The following is an 18,956-nucleotide window of genomic DNA, read 5'->3' as shown; positions in this document are numbered from 1 at the left end:
TGCCCTGTGGGGAGCTCAGAGTTTGTGCTAACTGGATTCAGGATGACTGGAAGGGCAGTTAGCTCACCACTTACAACGCTTAAGTATTGAGACTTAAACCCACAGGCAAAACCACAGCGGGCTGTGGTACTTGCCCGTGACCCCAGCACTTGGGAGGAGGTGGAGGTAGGGGGATCCTCTGGTGAAAAGTGAGTTTGAGGCCAACCTGCACTGTGCAGACCTGGGGGATGGGAGAATGAAAACAAGACAAAGTGCAGATGAGTCACACGCAGGAGAAATCACAGTGCAGAAAGGTTTTATGAGACGGGATGTCGGGACCATGTGTAGATCAGAAGAGGAAAGACAAGATGAGCCATGTGGTAGAAATCCTGGCCTGCCAACTTGTGAAGGCTGGAAAAGGGTGGTCCAGGGAAATGCTTTTGGTTCTCTATTGTGTGCTACCCATTTTATATATGATGCCTTGTTTAATTATCACAAAACCCCCAAGCAATAGCAGTGAGTTATTACCGTGGCCAGGAACGGTCATAGTAAGTTTATGACACCATTGACATGCAGACCCACTCTGAAGTCCAGCGGGGTTAAGAAGCCTTGGTTTGTAGAAGCAGCCTTGTCAGGCTCCGATAGCCAGTTGGATGTGGTGGATGAAGACCACGGGAACGTAACAGCCTGTGTTTCCACCTTGGGCTACAGCCTGGTTGGTGACGGTGTTACCTGAGGTTGTGGTACCTGGAGAAGGGAGAGACCTGGGCAGGTGAGAGAAGGATTTCGCTTGAGATCTGTATGAAGTTGATTTGAACAAGTGATTTGTGCAAAACAGGATAGATGCTTAGTGGGCAATGTGGCTCCAGAGCTCTGAGGAAGGGTCCGGAAAAGACAGGTTTGACTGCTGGCATCACAGTTATGTTCACCTATCCAGGGCAAAATGTGGTGATGGCTCAGCGGAAATGGGAGGCCCGGCATGGTGACACACACCTGTAGGCCCAGTCCATGGGACGCGGAGGCAGGAGGAATGACCCTGGGGACATCCTTGGCTACAGTATAGTGAACCCTTTTCTCAGGCCTGGGATTTGCCATGTAGACCAGGCTGGCCTTGAACCTCAGAGATCCTTCTGCCTCTCTGCCCACGTGTGTGTCCCACTGTACCTCACTTATGGATGATTTTATTCCTTGGTTCCACACTGACATAGCTGTCAACTCAGCTTCCATCCCCTTTCTCTTAAATCGTAAAAACTATTGATTTTATGTGTGTGGGTGTTTTGCCTGCATGTATATCTGCATACTGCATGTGTCCCCGAGAGACCAGGATGGGACACCAGATCCCCTGGAACTGGAGTTACAGATGGTTGTGAGTCACTTTGTGGGCCCTGGGAATGGAACCCGAGTCCTCTACAAGAGCAGTCAGTTGTGTTCTTAACCACTGAGCCATCTAGCCTCCATTCCTCTTTTCCCTTGATTTTCTCCCAAGTTCCTCACACACAGCATGTGTGTGCTTGTGACAGATATTAATGAAGATGTGGGCGATTTTATATCCTTAACAACACAAATAACTTGAAGTCCAAAAATAGATGTTGCTATTTTAAACAGCCATCACTGGGACTCTGACCCAAACTGTAACCTCTCCCTTGCTGTTATCTGAGCTCCATCTCACTTTACCTCCAGGATCCATCCGTGGAACCTTTCTAGTGTGCCCTTTTATCCATCCCCCTTTGACTTTTCCTTCTAAGCCATGGTATCCTCTCCATCCACACTCTGACCACCATACCATGGTAGTTCCCTAAACAGATGTCTTTGCATCCCTCAGAGGAGTTCTGGCACTGGCCACAATACTATTATTTTTCTCTAGTACTTATTCCTAACTGTAAAGGTGGACGGGCAGTATTTAAAAGAGGCGTGTTTGCTGCTTTCTGTTTTCTTTGTGAAACGTACAGAGGTTTGTTTCTCTGAGGAGCTAAATATGGGCCTAGTGATGATGTCACAGTTGGGGTCAGAGAACCAGTCAACAGAAATGTACCAGATTTCTAACCCTTCCCAAGATATCATGTTTACACTGTTGCCTCCTCTCAGAAAGCCTGCAAATTCGTGGAACCGATTTGCTGCCGGAGATGGAAAATTGCGTTTACTGAGCACAAAGGTCAACAGGAGAAATTGAAGAAGCAGCGGAAGACAAGGGAGTGGGATTAAGCAAGCTGGAGCCCGGGTAGTGGAAATGAGCATCTCCTCTTCTCTGACCCCCTCTTCTCCAGCACAGGCACAGTGCGCCAGGAGCTTCTGATGGTGATGCTGCTGGGATAGAGGAGTTACAGTGATTTCTCACTGCTCCCTAACAGATTACCCCAAGATCGGGGGTTTAAAATGCCAGGGTTTACTAGCTCACACTTTCAGAAGGCTAGGCACTCAGGAATGATGTGGCTTGGGTCTCTGATGAGGCTTATAGCACCTGCAGGCTGCACTTGGGCTGGGCCATCAGCTCCCCCCCAGGAGGAAGCCTTGATACCTCTCTGCAAGGGTCTCTCCGTGGATGCTTTTGGCCTCAAAGTAAGATCTTTTTGTTTTCTTAAAACATTTTATATTTGTGTATATGTTGAGTGTGTGTGCCACCGTGTGTGTAGATTGGAAGGCACTTGTGGGAGTTGGCTGTCTACTACTACAATGTGGGTCCTGGGGATTGACCTCAAGTCATCAGGCTTGGGCAAGGTGCCTTTACTTACTTGCTGAGTTATCATTCCAGCCTCTGATGGCGAGGTTTTATGGAATTGAGTGATTCAAGAAAGAACGGTCAAGGGGAGGAGGGGGACCGGAAAGACCTCCCTAAATCTTGGAGATGACATACCATCACCTTAAAAACAACAAAAACATAACCGGGTGTTGTGGCGCACGCCTTTAAACCCAGCACTCAGGAGGCAGAGGCAGGCGGATCTCTGGGTTTGAGGTCAGCCTGGTCTACAATGTGAGTTCCAGGACAGCCAGGGCTACACAGAGAAACCCTGTCTTGTAAAACCAAAAATAAATAAATAAATAAATAAATAAATATAAAAAAACCCCAAAAAACAACAAAAACAAAAACACAAGGGTCTTGTGTAGCCCTGACTGTCCTGGAACTTACTCTATAGTCTAGGCTGGCCTTGAATTCAGAGATCCATCTGCCCGTGCCTTCCTAGTACTGGGTTAAAGGCTTGTATCACCACAACCTGATTAACATACTACCACTTCCGACTTTCTATTAGTCACATCAAGAATCCTTGGTCACAGTGTAGAGGGGACTACACTAGAGTGTAAATGGCAGCATTTGGTGTTCCCTGAGGACTATAGAAGTCTAGCTACCAAAGGAGTGTTACTAGTAGTGTAGGCCATGTGTGTGTGGTGTGTGTGTGTTTGCACATGTGTCACACACACACACACACACACATGCATGTGAGTGTTATGTGCCCCACATACCTTAAGATGCCAAGGAAGGATGTAATTGGACAGACTGGTAGTTACCATTCTCCTAGACTTTATGGATTAATGTGTTACAAACTGAGTGGTGCATACCAAAAGGAATGTTTTAGCATTTTTTCCAGTAAGGAAGATATAGTTGCCATCAACCAGCAGTGTCACTTCATGAAAGCACAATTTGACATTAAAGAAAGAGGACATAATCTCAGCATAATCTTAGGAAGAAAGACATCCTTTCAATCACTTTATTTAAAACCTACTAAATAAAGGGGCTGGAGAGAGATGGCCCAGTGGGTAGGAGCACTTGCTGCTCTTACAGAGGACCCAGATTCAGTTCCCAGAACCCACAGCAGCTTGCATCCATCTGCAGCTTCTGCTCCAGGAGGATCTGATGCCCTCTTCTGGCCTCCATGGGCATTGCACACATGTGGTGCATATATATGCATGAACACAAATAATCATACAGATAAAATAAATTTTTAAGAAAAGCAGTGTTAACTTGTTCTTGCCTTTCTTGTGTATCTGTGAGTGATGAAGATGTCATCCTATCTTGGTCCACAAACTGCCATGGGGAACTCCCCATGAGTGAGATGCCTGAGGATCATGGGATTAAAAAGTGACACAAGCAAACAAAACATTGAGGTGTTTGGTGTATAGACATGGCAAGAAACAGACACCCATGACCTGGAGGCACTACCTACACATGAATACTGAAAGATATATCACTGTTTCAGCATATTAGCACCTTTCCTGTTACTGTGAGAAAACTCGCTGGTAAAAGCACCTTAATGGTGAGAGGACTTATTCAGCTCACAGTTCATGGTACAGAAAGGTCTAGACAGCAGAAGCATGAAGCAGCAGATATTGTATTCACAGTTAGGAAACAGGAGCAATGGATGCTTGCATGCCTCTGCTCAGCCCTTTCCCTCCACCTACAGCAGTCCAGGATCCCTGCTTACATTAAGATGGGTCTTCCTAGCCAGGCTGTGGTGGCACACGCCTTTAATCCCAGCACTTGAGAGGCAGAGGCAGGTGGATTTCTGAGTTTAAGGACAGCCTGGTCTACAGAGTGAGTTCCAGGACAGCCAGGGCTATACAGAGAAACCCTGTCTCAAAAAACAAAACAAAACAAAAGATGAGTCTTCCTGTACCAGTAAATTTAACCAAGATAACCAGTCACGGGCACGCTCAGATGTCCATTCTCCAGGTGATTCTAGATTCTGTCAAATTGACAACATGCATCATCACCATTATATATATATTACATGATATGTATAACACATAATATATATTACATATAATACATATGAACAATACACATGCATATGTGGCTTTTAACAGAGTTTCCATATATACTGTACATATCACATGAAATTGATGTATTGCCGCCTTTATTACATCATTTCTGTCAAGGGTTTTGTTTCTGAGTGGTCACCGCATTACTTTGGCGATAAGCTGCTCTCAATAACATGCATGTCTATAACATGTAATTATGCATGTCTATAGCATGTAATTATGCACGTCTGAGAACATTCTCACTTAGAGAGCATTCTCTGTTAGAGAGGAACTTTGGATAATTATATTTTTGTTCCTCAAACTGAAGAATTTGTAAAACTGTGGTTACATATGGTCCAGATGTAGCCATGAAAGTCTGACCATATTTCTGGCTGATGGTTTTGGTTGGGAGAGGGATGGTGATTATTTTGTTCTAATGGTTACTTGGCTCCTAATATCATCATGTTCCCACCACTGAGATGGAGAATTAAAATTAGTAATATTAAAGAACATAGAAATTTTCTCCAACAAAATCTTGCTGGAAGCCTCTATGAACTATTTAACATTTTTCTTTTAGAAATTCTGGGTGGTTGAAACTTGATTTTTGCCCTCCCCCACCCCCCAGCCTCCATAGAAGCTCCAGATGTTAGCACGTGACTCATCTTTGGACGTGAACAGTGTGATGACTCTTGGAAGCTGCACATTGAGCTTCGATTTTATAGGCACGTTGGTTAAGAAAATCACTGACATGGCTGGAGAGGTGCTCAGTGGTTCAGAGCACTTGCTGCTCTTGCAGAGGGCCTGAGGTCAGTTCCCAGCACCCATGTCAGGTGGCTCACGACCACCTGTAACTCCAACTCCAGAGATCCTGTATTCTTCTTCTGGCACCCCTGGGCATCTGCACATAAATGTCAAATGCTCACATACATATATACACATAGAAATAAAACTTAACTACATTTATTAATGTATGTATTTGCTTGTTAGAGACAAGGTTTCGGGTTGGCCTCAAATTTGCAAATGTAGCTGAGGCTGGCCTTGAATTTCTGATCCTCCTACCTCTACCCATAAGTGCTGGGGATGACAGGCATATGCCACAAGGTCCAGCTTCATTGCCGTTCCTTAAGAATGTCTGTGTTGGAGCATTCAGTCCTAAATGGGATGTCCTCATTAAACCTTCCCCTCACTGCTCATGGAGCTATGAAAAAGAGGAGGCAGAAAGATTGTTAGAGCTAGAGGGGATGGAGGGCACCAAGGAGACGGTCCTCCAAACAGCCGGACTGATGCCCGTAAGAACCCCAAGGACTGTGTAGTATAGTAGCATGCATAGGGCCTGCAGAGGCTCCAACAAGTTCCCACCCCCAACCAAGAACCTATCTGCAACTGATACTCATGTGTAAAGGAAAACTTGTTTTCTTCAGTGGAATCTCACCAAGTAAATTAACCACACTTCAGGGTAGACCGCACATCTGGCAGTAGATGGCTAACACAAAATGACTCAGTGGAGTTTTGTAGACCTTTTTTGGCTTTGTTTGGACATGTTTTGTCTTAATTGATCTTTTGTTGTATATTTTTGTTTTCTGTGTACGTGTGCACTTTCATGTGTGAATTTTGCTTCCTTTTTGTCGTTGTATGTTAAAGAGAGAAGGTGGGCAGCATCTGGCAAGAATTGGGAAAAGGAAAAAATGTGATTAGAATATATTGTGTGAAAAAAAATGTAATTAAGAAACCAAACCAAACCTCTGTGACCATTTGCTAAGTGGAAGGCCTTTTCCCCACAAGATGGTTTGTAGATGAAAGGTATCAAGCAGTTGACTTTTAAGTCTGTGGGTGACTTCCTGGTGTAAGGACAGGCTTGGAGCTGCATACAAATGTGACACTGGAGTGCAGCCACCACCCTGCCTAATTTTACTTTCCTCTGGTTATAGCTCTCATTACATTAAGTCCTTCAAACGGACAGTACTGTGGTATGCTTTATCTGAACAGCTTTGCTACTTAATGACTTAATTTAGGATGGGTTTTTAGTGCCTTTGTGTTTGCTTTAGGAGGCTATCATCAGGCAGAGCTCCCAGGGTCAAGCTTAGAAATGCCAGTGGCATTTTGATATCTATTAACTGATGTGAGGTGGTTTTTTTTTTTTTTTTTTTTTTTCTTTTCTTTTTTGAGATGCTGGGGATAAAACTTAGAGTCTTGCCTGTGTTAGGCAAATTGTCTACCACTGAGCTATAGTTCCAGCCCCACTACCATGACTGCTATTTATTTAATTCAGGTTAGATGTCTTAATGTAGTTAACAGGCTTGAATTAGGCTAAGGCTTCTGGAAGGAAGCTAGTGCACAACTTACTTTTTCCTGTCATAGGCAATACTATGTCATGGTGTTAATGATTTAACAGAATAGTGCTTTTGTTTTAGGGTGTGTGTGTGTGTGTGTGTGTGTGTGTGTGTTTTGAAGTGCTGAGACAAAACCCAGGGCCTCCTACTTCCCTTGGCCACTGTGTTTGACTAGCCACGCCCCACCCTAATCTACAAATAGGTTTGTTTTTGTCTTTAAACAATAAAATGTGCTTTTGGCTTGAAGCTGATGTTAACTTGATGTTCTTGCCATAAATTATCTGCTCACCACTCCAAATGTTTCACCAATTTTGGCAGACAAAAGCCAGCCACTTAGAAAAGGTAACATCAAAGCTTGGGCTTTGGGAAGGAGCCGTTTAGCAGTGTGGTGAGGTGTTGCCCGTGGAGCTGGGAGATCAACCTTCTCACTCTTTGGCGCTGACTGAGAAGAGAAGAGTCACCTTGGAGCCCTAATCTAGAAATTGTCATGCATTGTTCTAATTATAAGCCACAAAACTGCCCAGTCACTTATGTATAGAAAAAGATCTGCAAGGGTGGCTTTCAGCATTTTTTTTTTAAATCTGAGTATTTCAGAGAACTAGCACTTACCTGACTTACCCTCACTGACAACTCCGGAATCTTACTTTTTGAAGGTTGGCAGGGTCACTGATGGCATCTTTGTTGAGTGGCTTATGGGTCTGGCAGCTGTCCTTGGGGGAAGTGACTACAGACACCTTCTCTAAAAATTGAGACCTTCTGGAATCAATTTCTCTTCTATGGGACTGACATCCAGGATACTCTTGGGTAGTCACCATTTGGGGAAGAATAAGTCACCAGCAGGGACTCCACCCTAAGAGAACATTTTTGATGCTCTGTGAATACTTTTCCTGGTAAAAGAGCACAGCTTTTGTGGCTTAAAAATATTTTTTATTTTTAGGCTTATTTGAGTGTTTTGTCTCTCTGTGTGTATATGCATCATATACTTGTCTGCTGCCTAGGGAGGCCAGAAGAGGGCATTGGATCTTCTGTAACTGGAACTATGGATGGCTGTGAGCTGACATGCAAAGGACCTGGACAATGAACCCAGGTCCTTTGCAAGAGGCATCCCTTTGGCATCCAGTTTTTGGGTTGTTTGTTTGTTTGTTTCAAGACAGGGTTTCTCTGTGTAGTCTTGGGCACCTTGGAATTTGCTCTGTAGTTCAGGCTGGCCTCAAACTCATAGATACCCACCTGCCTCTGCCTCCAGAGTGCTAGGATTAAAGACGTGTGCCACCAACCAGTCCCCTGGCATCCAGTTTTTGTTTCATAACCTTCTGCTGTATGTTGCGCTTTCACATTTCTCTAACTCAAACTGTTAGTCCCTTGTGACAGAAAGAGATGCTCACCGACTTCTCAACCAGCCTTTCTTAAACTTTCTGCACTTGAACAACTTGTCCGATCTGCAGCTGCAGCCACGGTTCAGCTGCAGTGCATGGGTTCACTGTGCACTGGCTGCTGCCCTCATCACTAAGATGGCAGGCATCTTAGAGGGTTCAGTACCTGGCACAACCACTTACCGGGTAGGAGACGTGAACACGGAATTTAACCTTTCTGGGCTTCTGTTTCCTTATCTGGGAAGTAGGAATAATCATCGTGCTGGCTATGTTGTGTTGAGTGTGAAAAATCAGATGACACACGACAAGCGCTCAGCGGCATGTCAGCATGCGACTACCATTCAGTCATTTTCAGCAAAGTGTGCTAATGACTTTAGTCGAGGTGAGCTTGGTTGCTAGGAACACGAGACTTTTCCTGTTAATGTAAATGACTTAAAGGTTTTCTTGGTAATAACTAAAGGTGTTGCATCCCACTGCCGCAACAGCTGGGAAAGATGGTGGGAGATGGTCGGTCCTGGAACTGGAGGAGCTGAACGTTGACAGCCTCTCTTCCCTCCTCTCATGGGGCTGTCCAGTTCCCTCCAAGTGCTGGCTCTATTCTGCTTTCTGCAGACCAGCTTTTTTGGTTAACTACTGTACATGGGTCTAGAAATACCCCAAGTCTACTTAAATGCTATTAAATGCTGAGCAGTCCCTGTCATGTGACTACATCCCAGCCTGCTGCTCCCACAGTTCCAAACCAGAGCTGGGGAGGCTGAGCAGTATGGTGGCCTTCTCTCTGGACTGCTGGACTAGGCTGACAACAACTGGAAGCTCTGGGGTAACCATATGGCAGCACCTCAGCTATGTAATAAAAATCTTTTCATTCAACAGTGATCTATGTTGGTAAAAGGGTTCATGTGGGAAGTGAGCAGCTGGACAAATTGAACACACGCATGCCCAGAGGGCAGCCTGAAACCCTAAACCATGGCTGTCTGCCCTCTCCCTCTCCACTCTGGGTTAGCTTCTGCATGATTTTGTACTTCTGTACAGAAATCGTATATTTTATACTTATTTTGTCCCCGGGTCCTCTTTCTTTTCTTCTTTTAAAAGATCAACTTTTACTTTATGTGTCAGAGTGTTTCACCTGCATATATACATGTATTTGAACCATGTTTGTGCCTAGTATCTGTGGGGGTCAGAAGAGTGAGGAATCCCACTCTTTGGAAAAATCCTTTGGAAGTGTAGTTATATGGGGATGGTTGTCACTCCTCATATAGGTGCTGGGAGCAGAACCCAAGTCCTCTGCAAGTGCAGCCCGTGCTCTTGCCTGCTGAGTCATCTCTCCAGCCCCATTTCCTTTTCCTTAGCATTGTGTTGATCAGAGACTTTATACCAGTGTCTGCTGCAGATCTGCAGTGCGCTCACTCCTGGTGCCATATGAGTGTTGTGTTTTATGCGGTCTGTGCTGCTGGCCATTTGGGTAGTTTTCCACTTTTTTTAAATTTTTTTTTTTTTTTTTTTTTTTTAAACAAGGTCTCTTACATCTAGGGTTATAGCTGAGGAAGCCCATTAACTTTAGACTCTCCTACCCCCACCTCTCCATTGTGAGATTACAGGCCTGCACCACCACAGGCCTGTATGTGCTAGACAAGAGCTCTACCAACCGAGCTACTTCCCCAGCTCTGTAAGCTCCTTTGTGCCCATGCTTTGTGGTGATACTGTGAACTTCTGTTTAACTTACTGTTGCACTAGCTGATGTGGACTGTTTACCACTAGAGGCTTTCAGAATGTGTCAAATTGACTTCATTCTGTGTAGCTGAATTGATCTCCTACAAGTGCTGTTAGATTTTATCTGGGAGTGTCTTTTCTTCAGGTGACTGTCACGGTGTGAGGGCACGGCATGTTGGCAGCACTGGGTACCTTTGGTAGGTGCTCACCTTGCCAGATGTATAAACAGACTAGAGAATGGCGTGTGCCTCTGTGCTTTGGACATAAGCTCTATTTACAGGTGGGTTTGGGGGTGATTTGTTGCTTAGGCTGCGTTAATCGAGGTACATGTGATCCAAGTTAAAACAATCACATATGTCATTTTGAAACTTAAAATTAGGAGCTGTTGGAGGCAAAGCACCGCTGGCAGACACTGTGTCACTAGGGGCTAGTGGCACAACAGAGCCTCTGCTTCCTAATTTCCTATCCTAATTCCTTAGGACAGAGGGATCTCTTTATGTGGTTGTTGAATCACAATGCAAACCCATTTCTTTTCCCTTCCTTTTCTTTTCTTTTCTTTTTTTTCTTTTCTTTTCTTTTCTTTTCTTTTCTTTTCTTTTCTTTTCTTTTCTTTTTCAGAGACAGGTTTTCTCTGTGCAGTCTTGGTGGTCCTGGAACACCAGTCAGACTGTCTTTGAACTCACAGAGGTCCCCCTGCCTCTGGGTCACCACTGCTGACCACCTATTTCTGATTAAGTTCTGAAATGTAAGGTAGAGACGACAAGCACTGTAAACGTTCCACCCAGGGTGAGGCCGGCAGGAGCTGGCTTTGTTGTATTCTGACTTCAGCTCCTTTCTGAAGGAAACACTGTGAATATGATAAAGCTTTTTGAGCCATAAATTTTGGTGAAGAGCTAAGTCCATAGGAAGAATAAAAGGACTTGACCCAGGGTCAGGCACTAGAATTTTTGAAAGATGGGTGGTGGAGACCCTGAGGTCAAGGCTTTAGGTCTTGGTAACTGGATGTAAGTGTAAAGAGAAACAGTGAGGCTTATGCCAGGTTTGGAGTTCCTGTCTTGGGAAAGATGAAGGTAAAGTGGTTATAAACCAGGACATTCTGGTAGACCCAGGAGGAAGGGATAGAAACGAAGGCACTATGAGAAATAGTAAATTTAACATCCTGGTGGATTACCTAGATTGTTTTGGTCAAGAATGTGGGGTTCCAGGTCAGGATGGTTTTGAGTCGTGGACTCTGCTGTGCTCTCTGTGGTCCCAGGCCTCTGCTTCCTGGAGTTTCATTTTCCCCTCTGTAGGGTGGTAATTCCTAGCCAGACTAAAATGAGGCCTCGGGCATGTAAAGGGTGTAACCTACTGCCTGGCAATTAAGTATTCATAAAATATGAATTTGGGGGATGTTGTGGCTGTGATGGTATCTAGGGCGCCACTGCAAAACAAGGAGTGGAGTCCTGCAGCGGGGGAACTGCTGTCGATGGAACTGATAACCAGCAACCGCTTACAGTGGCAAGAAGTGTTAGGGAAAGCCAGAGTCACACTGCCGGGTTGGCACACCTTTTAGAAGGAGCTGGGCAGGAGACTGACGAGGTTGAGAGGTCCTGGGTGACGACCAGAGAGCAGCAGTGAGATATAATGTCCAGTAAGTTTCACAGGGACCTCCTTTTTCTCCCTAAAGCTTAGGTACAGGTAAAATCAAGTCAGCCAGAGGTAGAAGCAGCAATGTGTTGTGTTACTGAGGTCCACTGGATGACTAAGTCCACCAGGCAGCTGTTATCTGCAAGTCTGCTCTTGCCAGAATGGAGATGAACCAACCCCTGGAAATTCTTACCTTGCCTCCTATCCTGTCCCATTGCCGGGCTCTTCCTGCTGCTGCCGCTGCTGCTGCCACTGCTGCCGCTACACATCTCTGGAAGAAAGCCAAGTTAGATGAACTGCTGAAGGGAAGTTCAAGCCGAACAGACAAAGCTTTCTCCATTTTTCAGTTCTCCAGTTCATAAAGTTTGTTCCTACTTCCCTGACATGTCTCAAAAAACAAAAAAAGGAAGTCATTATATTTTGATATGTCAGTGGTGCAGGTAGAGATTTGGGGTGTGTGTTTGTTTCTCCTTAACGAGAGAGAGGAAGCCGGGTGTGGTGGCGCACGCCTTTAATCCCAGCACAGGCAGAGGCAGGCAGATTTCTGAGTTCGAGGTCAGCCTGGTCTACAAAGTGAGTTCCAGAACAGCTAGGGCTATGCAGAGAAACCCTGTCTCGAAAAATCAAAAAAAAAAAAAGAGAGAGAGAGAGAGGAAGAGGCTGGTGTGAATGGCAAAGAAAATATCGATACAGGGATATCCTTTCTCGGCTCTTCCGTGCTTAGCTTGAGAGGGGAGGATCCTGGAAACTCAACCGCCATCAAAACCACCCCAAGCCAGATGCTTTCGGGTTCTCGTTTCCCAAATTCAAAGAATGAAATTCATGTACCACAGAGGGGGTGAGATTTAGGTGGGAAAAAACAAAAACCCACTGTTGGGAGAGAAAGACAGAGGCGCTCCTGTCCAATGGGAAGGGTCCTCCCCCCCCCGGGGGGGGCTGGGACCCCACTGAGCGTCACTGCCTGCAAGTTAATTGGGCGTTAAGGATGGAGGCAGGAAAGAGGATGAGTTACTCAGTTCAGCTTTCATGCCAGGTGTCGAGGTCCTTGCAGTTTGGGTCACAGCCTCAGTATGGCGTCCAGGAAAGGGGTAGGAGACGACGACCTCCTTCCTGGCCTCTCCAGCCTGGTGGCACTTGGCTTAGGCACTTGTGGCATCTTTGACCTATTTCCAGCCTTTAGCCAAGAAAAGGCCGATCACTTCCTGCGCCCCCGCCTTGTCTAGTCAATTTCTACTTCCTGCGCTCATCAGTAGGAGAGAGGAGTATTACATGGCCCCAAAAAGGTAAGGAGGAAAGATGGTTCAATGGTAAGTTGTTGTCAACTTGACACAAGCTAGGATCTTCTGAGAAGAGGGAACCTTAGGTATGGGTGGGTAGCATGTGCCTTTTATCCCAGCAGAGGCAGGCAGATCTTTGTGAGTTTCAGGTCAGCCGGGTCTACATAGTGAGTTCCAGAATAGCCATGTAGAAGGAGACCTCAAAATGTTCTCCCCCAAGTGGTGAGAGGGAGGAGGGGAGGGGGGAAGGGAGAAACTCATCTATCAGATTGGCCTGTGGGCAAGTCTGGGGCAGACCCAGCCTATTATGCACAGAGCCACCCTTGGGCAGGTGGTCTCTAGTGTAAAAAAAAAAAGAAAACTGAGCCAGCCATGGGGAATGAGCCAGTGAACAGCCTAACGTCATGGCCTCTGTTTCAATTTCTGCCTCCAAGGCTTTAAAGTTTCTGCTTTGGCTTCTTTCAATAATAAACTGTGACTGAGATGTGTACGCCTAATAAACCCTTTCCTCCCCAAGTTGCTTTTGGTCGTGGTGTTTTATCATAGGTACAAGACAGTAAAATAGGATAGATGAGGGAAAGAGCGGAGCCTGACTTGGAGATGGGTAGAGAGATCAGGAGAAGGAGACTGCTCCAGAAAATCGACTGTCAGGGTTTTAAAAATGTTTTGTTCTGCAAAGGGAATGGTTAACTCAAACCGTCTGCCGTGGGAGTGGAATCCTGTTTTCTCAGCCTCCCTGTCCGAAGCACTGGGTCTGGGTGCTCCCAAGAAGGGCAGGTGGAAGGGTCAGCAGCTGTGAAACCATCTCTGGGGCGCAGTTCTCCTTAAAGTAACAGACCACCCAAGCACAGGGATGGAAATGAGCCAACCTAGCCGGGTGTGTCTGGACTCTGTGGAGGAAGCCTTGGGGCAATAGCCTTGTTTTGGGGGACTCAAATAAATACATCGAAGCAATCTGACTTTAGACTATACTATTGTTTTAATAGATGATTTTGAACTGTTTTCTAAATTAACTCTGGTGACCTCGTGCCACTTTTAAGATTGATCCTATCTCCTCCCTCTTTCCTTCCCTTCTCCCCCCCCCTGCACCCCCCGCCTCTCTCCCCCCCCCCCCCCCCCCCCCCCCATCCCCCCCCATTCTTTCTGTATTCTCTCTCTGTAGTCGAAGGGTCTTCCCAATTCCCAAACCACAGGGCCTGGCTTTAAAGTATTTAAAAGATATTCCTTTTAGCCCATAACTTGCAAGGTTGATTAATCTGTTTTGCAAAGCCAGGGATTTTTTTCCTCCTAAGCATCCACTCAGCCCCGCCCTTTATTTGCAGCTAAATATTTAAAAGTGTTTCAGAACTGTGGGTCATTGCTAGCACGGGGTACCCCATCGGAGCATGGGCTTATTTTTAGGTTGAGGGTTACCCAGATTAGTGGGGCCTCTCCTCTAGGCTCCTGGACCTTCTCACAATCACTAGCACCCAGCCTGCGCCTGGGATCCTGGAGGGCAGAGCCCACCGCCCCCCTCCGCCTGTGCCTTCGGACGCGTCCGGAAAGTCACGAACATCTCTGCGCTTTCCTCTCGCTGGGCAGACGCGGGTTCGGCCGTTTCCGGCCCATCTTCGGCAAGTTCCGCCGGCGCCGGTCGGAAATGGCCGCCGGCCGGCAGGGGGAGTGGAGGATCCGGCGCGGCCTGGGAGGCGCGCAGCCGGCGGCCAGAGCGGCTTGTGGGAAGCGGACTTTCACGCAGGCAACGGCGGTGGCTCGTCCCTGACTGGAAGCCGGTAGGAGTCTGGGCGGCAGGGAAGCCTGAGGACCCGGGAAGGGCTGGAAAGGCTGGTGGGAAGCACCGGGCAACCTTGAGCTTGCGGCCGTAGCGGGCGGGGGCACGAGCGGCGGTGCCTGGGAGCTGCGGCGGCGGCGCAGCCGGGTAGGCCTGCCCCGCGCGGGGGCCTCGCTCCGCTGGGGCCGGGCACTAGCGGCCCACGGGAACATCTCCCGTGGAAGCGCAGCCTTCAGCTCCCCGCGATCACTCCCACATCTGGCCGCTTCTCTCGGCACAGCTGCGCGCTGCTGCCCGTCGGGCTCTTCTCTCCAGGTGGCCACTTCCTGCCAGGGGTTCAGGTGTTGCTGTGCTCTGTGTCCTCCCGGGGCCGGGGTGTGCCACAGCTGAGGGATGGGGGTCCCCGTGACGCCCCACATGGAGTGACTGTTCTGTTGGCGACAGCCCCAGGTCAGAGCCTGAGAAGCTGGGCAGCACCCGAGAGCTTGTCCTAGTCAGTAGTGAGCAGCTGCTTAGCCTCTGTTGAGATATCCACGGCCCTGAGCCCACTGAAAGTCGATGGGTATCAGCCCCAGCCTGGATCGCTGCTCTTTAAATTCTCAAGGCCTTTAATAGATCCTCTTCTTTTGGGGAAGAGGAAAGTCAATATGTGATTTAAGAGGTGGCATTAAGCGGTTCTTCACTTTTGTCTTGTTCTTGTTCCTCTTGGAGAGTCTGGCATTTCAAGGCTGGATTTCTTGACCCCCTCTCTTTACCCTTCCTTCCTCCCCATCCATCCATCCATCCATCCATCCATCCAAGCAGGCTTGGAAGTTCCTGTCTATTGCTCAACAGTTAGCTTTCCCCTCTGACTCAGTGACTATAACTCTCTGTAGAGTCTGGGATGGTGGTTCCTCCCTGGGGCATTGATAATCTTGAGTGAAACTAGACTTTCTCAACAGCTTATTCCAGCAGAGGACTTTTATATAAATCGTAATGAAAGAAAAACCACTTTCTTAAACTCTTACTTGGTGTGTTGAACATATCCATTTCCTGTGAGGGTTTCCAGATCTTTGCCCGTGGTGAGCCTGAAGAGCTTGAAGAGTTGACATTAGTCTAAATGCTTTCTGGAGGAGATCTAGAATTGTGGCTTTAAGAATTGTGTGTAGGTTTTTTTTGTTTGGTTTGGTTGTTGGAGATAGGGTCACTTTGTAGCCCAGGCTGACCTGGAGTTCTTGGTGCGCCTGTTGCTTCAGCCTCTGCAGTGTTGGGATTATAAAGCTGGAGCCACCAAATCCAGACCTAGCATCTTCAGAATTCTTGAGACACAGGTTTGGACACCAAAGGTGATGGTAGAACTCACAAAAAGCTTGTGTGTGTGTGCGCGTGTGTGTGTGTATGTTCTCTCATCCTCACTTTCTAGAAGAAAAACCATTATTAAGTACCTGATGTCTGTTGGAATCTCTTAGTGATTAGGTCTGAGAGCTTTGTTTTTTGCCTGTGAGTGAAAAGACCTCAGTAACCAGGTGGGAGAGAAAAATGGTCTAAAATAGGCTAGTAGCTTTCAGATGGAAGTGTGCAGGTTGGAAAACACTGTGCTGTGTGAAGGCGCTGGGCCAGGGTTGTGGGGTGTGTAGGCAAGCAAGAGGCTCACCAAGAGTTCCAGGCCAGCCTGCTATAAGTCATGATCTCTAGCCTAGTGGGAAAGGTCAGTGAGAGGTGGGGAAGGAGTGAAGCAGGCCCTGTCAGTTGAGTGACTGAGTCGGTTCGCTTCTTTACCTGTGGAACCCAGGGCTTCCCACATGCCGTACGGCACACCCTCTACCATTGAGCTACAGCCTTTGCTTTGGTGGTAACTGGAGAGGGGTTAAAGGTATTGTTTAAAGTAAAATAAGGTATTAGAAATAAGAGTGTCTCACCAGATGGAGTCCTGATGCGGCTCTAATTGTCTCTGTACATAGTTCAGTGGGAAGCAAGGACTAAGAACCAAGGCTGCACGCCTTTAATCCCAGCACTTGGGAGGCAGAGGCAGGTGGATTTCTGAGTTGGAGGCCAGCCTGGTCTACAAAGTGAGTTCCAGGACAGCCAGGGCTACACAGAGAAACCCTGTCTCGAAAAAACCAAAAAAAAAAAAAAAAAAAAAAGAACCAAGGCTCTTCCATCAAAAGTTCTAAAACTACGCAATAATATTTGCTGGAGAACTAAGTTGAGTTGAGAAAGTTCTTGGTGAGTTGTTTCTTTCCAGGCAGGTTCTAGTAGCACATGCCTGAAACCAGCGCTGGCTAGGTGTACCAGGAGTCCAAGGTCATCGTTAGCTACATAGGAGAGTTTGGAGCCAACCTAGGTTACACGAGGCCTATGTCAAAAAATAAGCCAACCAACAAAAATTTTATTTACATTCATTTCCTTTTACTTTTGGTATCTGCTCCCTTTGAGAATCTGTGATAACGGGACAGCTGAGCAAACGGGAAAGACTTTCCACGTGTTATAGGTTCCATGAAATAGCAGATTGTGTGCAGATGAAGTCGAGAACTCAAGGACAGAGGTAGACTAACGTGTGAGCATTGTCTTCTCCTGCCTGAACCTCTTAGACGCACCTTTTGTGTTTGCAGTCTTTCAGGTGTCTTGGGTGATATAAGTAGGTGTAAAAGAAGCTGGATCTCTTAAAAAAAGAAATCTCTATTAAAATTTATTTTTATTTATACGAGTATACTGTAGCTGTCTTCAGACACACACCAGAAGAGGGCATCAGATCCCATTACGGATGGTTGTGAGCCACCGTGTGGTTGCTGGGAATTGAACTCAGGACCTCTGGAAGAACAGTCAGTTCTCTTACCCGCTGAGCCATCTTCTTAAAAAAAAACAAAAAAACAAAAAAAACAAATTTGTAGCCTTGAGGTGCAGAGGGACAGAGAGACTCATTTAATAGTGTGGCTCCTCTATATAGTCCATAATGTGTGGTGTAGGGTATTGCTCAGAGGCATCCAAATGACCCATTAAAATCCCAAGGATGGGGGCTGGTGAGACGGCTCAGTAGGTAAGAGCACTGACTGCTCTTCCAAAGGTCTTGAGTTCAAATCCCAGCTGCCACATGGTGGCTCACAACCACCCGTAACAGGATCTGACACCCTCTTCTGGTGCAGTCTGAAGACAGCTACCATGTAGTTACGTATAATAATAAATACATCTAAAAAAAAAAATAACATCCCAAGGATGGAGCCATACAAAGGAGAGCAGCACATACATAATACAGTGTAGAATCTAATCTGTTTAGTAGTTGATACCTGCATGTATCCCAGAGATCAAGTCTGTGTGGGCAGTAAAGTGTGGAAAAGCATGTGGTCTAGGAAGCCCAGTGTCTGCTCTAAAGAGTCAGCGCAGTTTGCGTCTTCTTCCATTGGACTGGGCCCCGTAACTTGGAGACTGACTGGCCATGTCAATGATTGACAGCTGCTTTGTGGACACTTTACCCTGTAATCTTGTCCCCTCACATGTTATCATCTGAAGTGTTCCCAACTTCTTTTAAATATTTTTCTCAACAGAAATATTTCATAGCCCAAGGGAGGAATATAAAACAGAAATAGGTTGGGAATATGCCCACAGTCTATGTAACACGACCGCTGAACTGTGTAAGCACATGGGCCTGGAGAAATGGCTCCGTGGATAAGAGCACACATTGTTCTTGTAGAGGATTCAGGCTCAGTTCCTCAGCACCCACATCAGGTTGTTCACAGCAGCCTAGATCTCCTGGCTCAACACCCTTCTGACCTCCTTGTAACGTACACAGACACACAAATAATAAATGTTTAAAAATAAATTTAAGGGGCTAGAGACCTGGCTTGGCAGTTATGAGCACAGTCTGCTCTTCCAGAGGTCCTGAGTTCAATTCCCAGCAACCACATGGTGGCTCACAACCATCTGTAATGGGGATCTGATGCCCTCCCTCTTCTGGTGTGTCTGAGGACAGTGACAGGGTCTTCATGAAATAAATAAATCTTTAAAAATAAATAGCCGGGCAGTGGTGGCGCATGCCTTTAATCCCAGCACTTGGGAGGCAGAGGCAGGCGGATTTCTGAGTTCGAGGACAGCCTGGTCTACAAAGTGAGTTCCAGGACAGCCAGGGCTACACAGAGAAACCCTGTCTCGAAAAATTCAAAAACAAAACAAAACAAAAATA

General features: G+C 46.6%; 1 protein-coding gene across 4 annotated transcripts in view; it reads left to right on the top strand.

Annotated features, from left to right (window-relative positions):
* Extl3 (exostosin like glycosyltransferase 3) overlaps positions 1–18,956 on the top strand; it is a 92,127-nt gene that overhangs the window by 31,191 nt on the left and 41,980 nt on the right. For 2 of the 4 annotated variants that reach the window (XM_021181877.2, XM_021181876.2), the window contains exon 1: positions 14,635–14,801. The exons of the other annotated variants lie outside the window; for them this stretch is intronic. The gene's annotated coding sequence lies outside the window, so the exon portion shown is untranslated. Of the gene's footprint in view, positions 1–14,634; positions 14,802–18,956 lie in introns of those variants that run through there. 4 annotated transcript variants of the gene reach the window in all.

Source organism: Mus caroli, chromosome 14, assembly GCF_900094665.2.
Source record: "Mus caroli chromosome 14, CAROLI_EIJ_v1.1, whole genome shotgun sequence".
NCBI classification, from domain to species: Eukaryota; Metazoa; Chordata; class Mammalia; order Rodentia; family Muridae; genus Mus; species Mus caroli.
The sequence above is the reverse complement of the archived record's forward strand: the minus strand, read 5'-3'. Positions and strand labels throughout refer to the sequence as shown.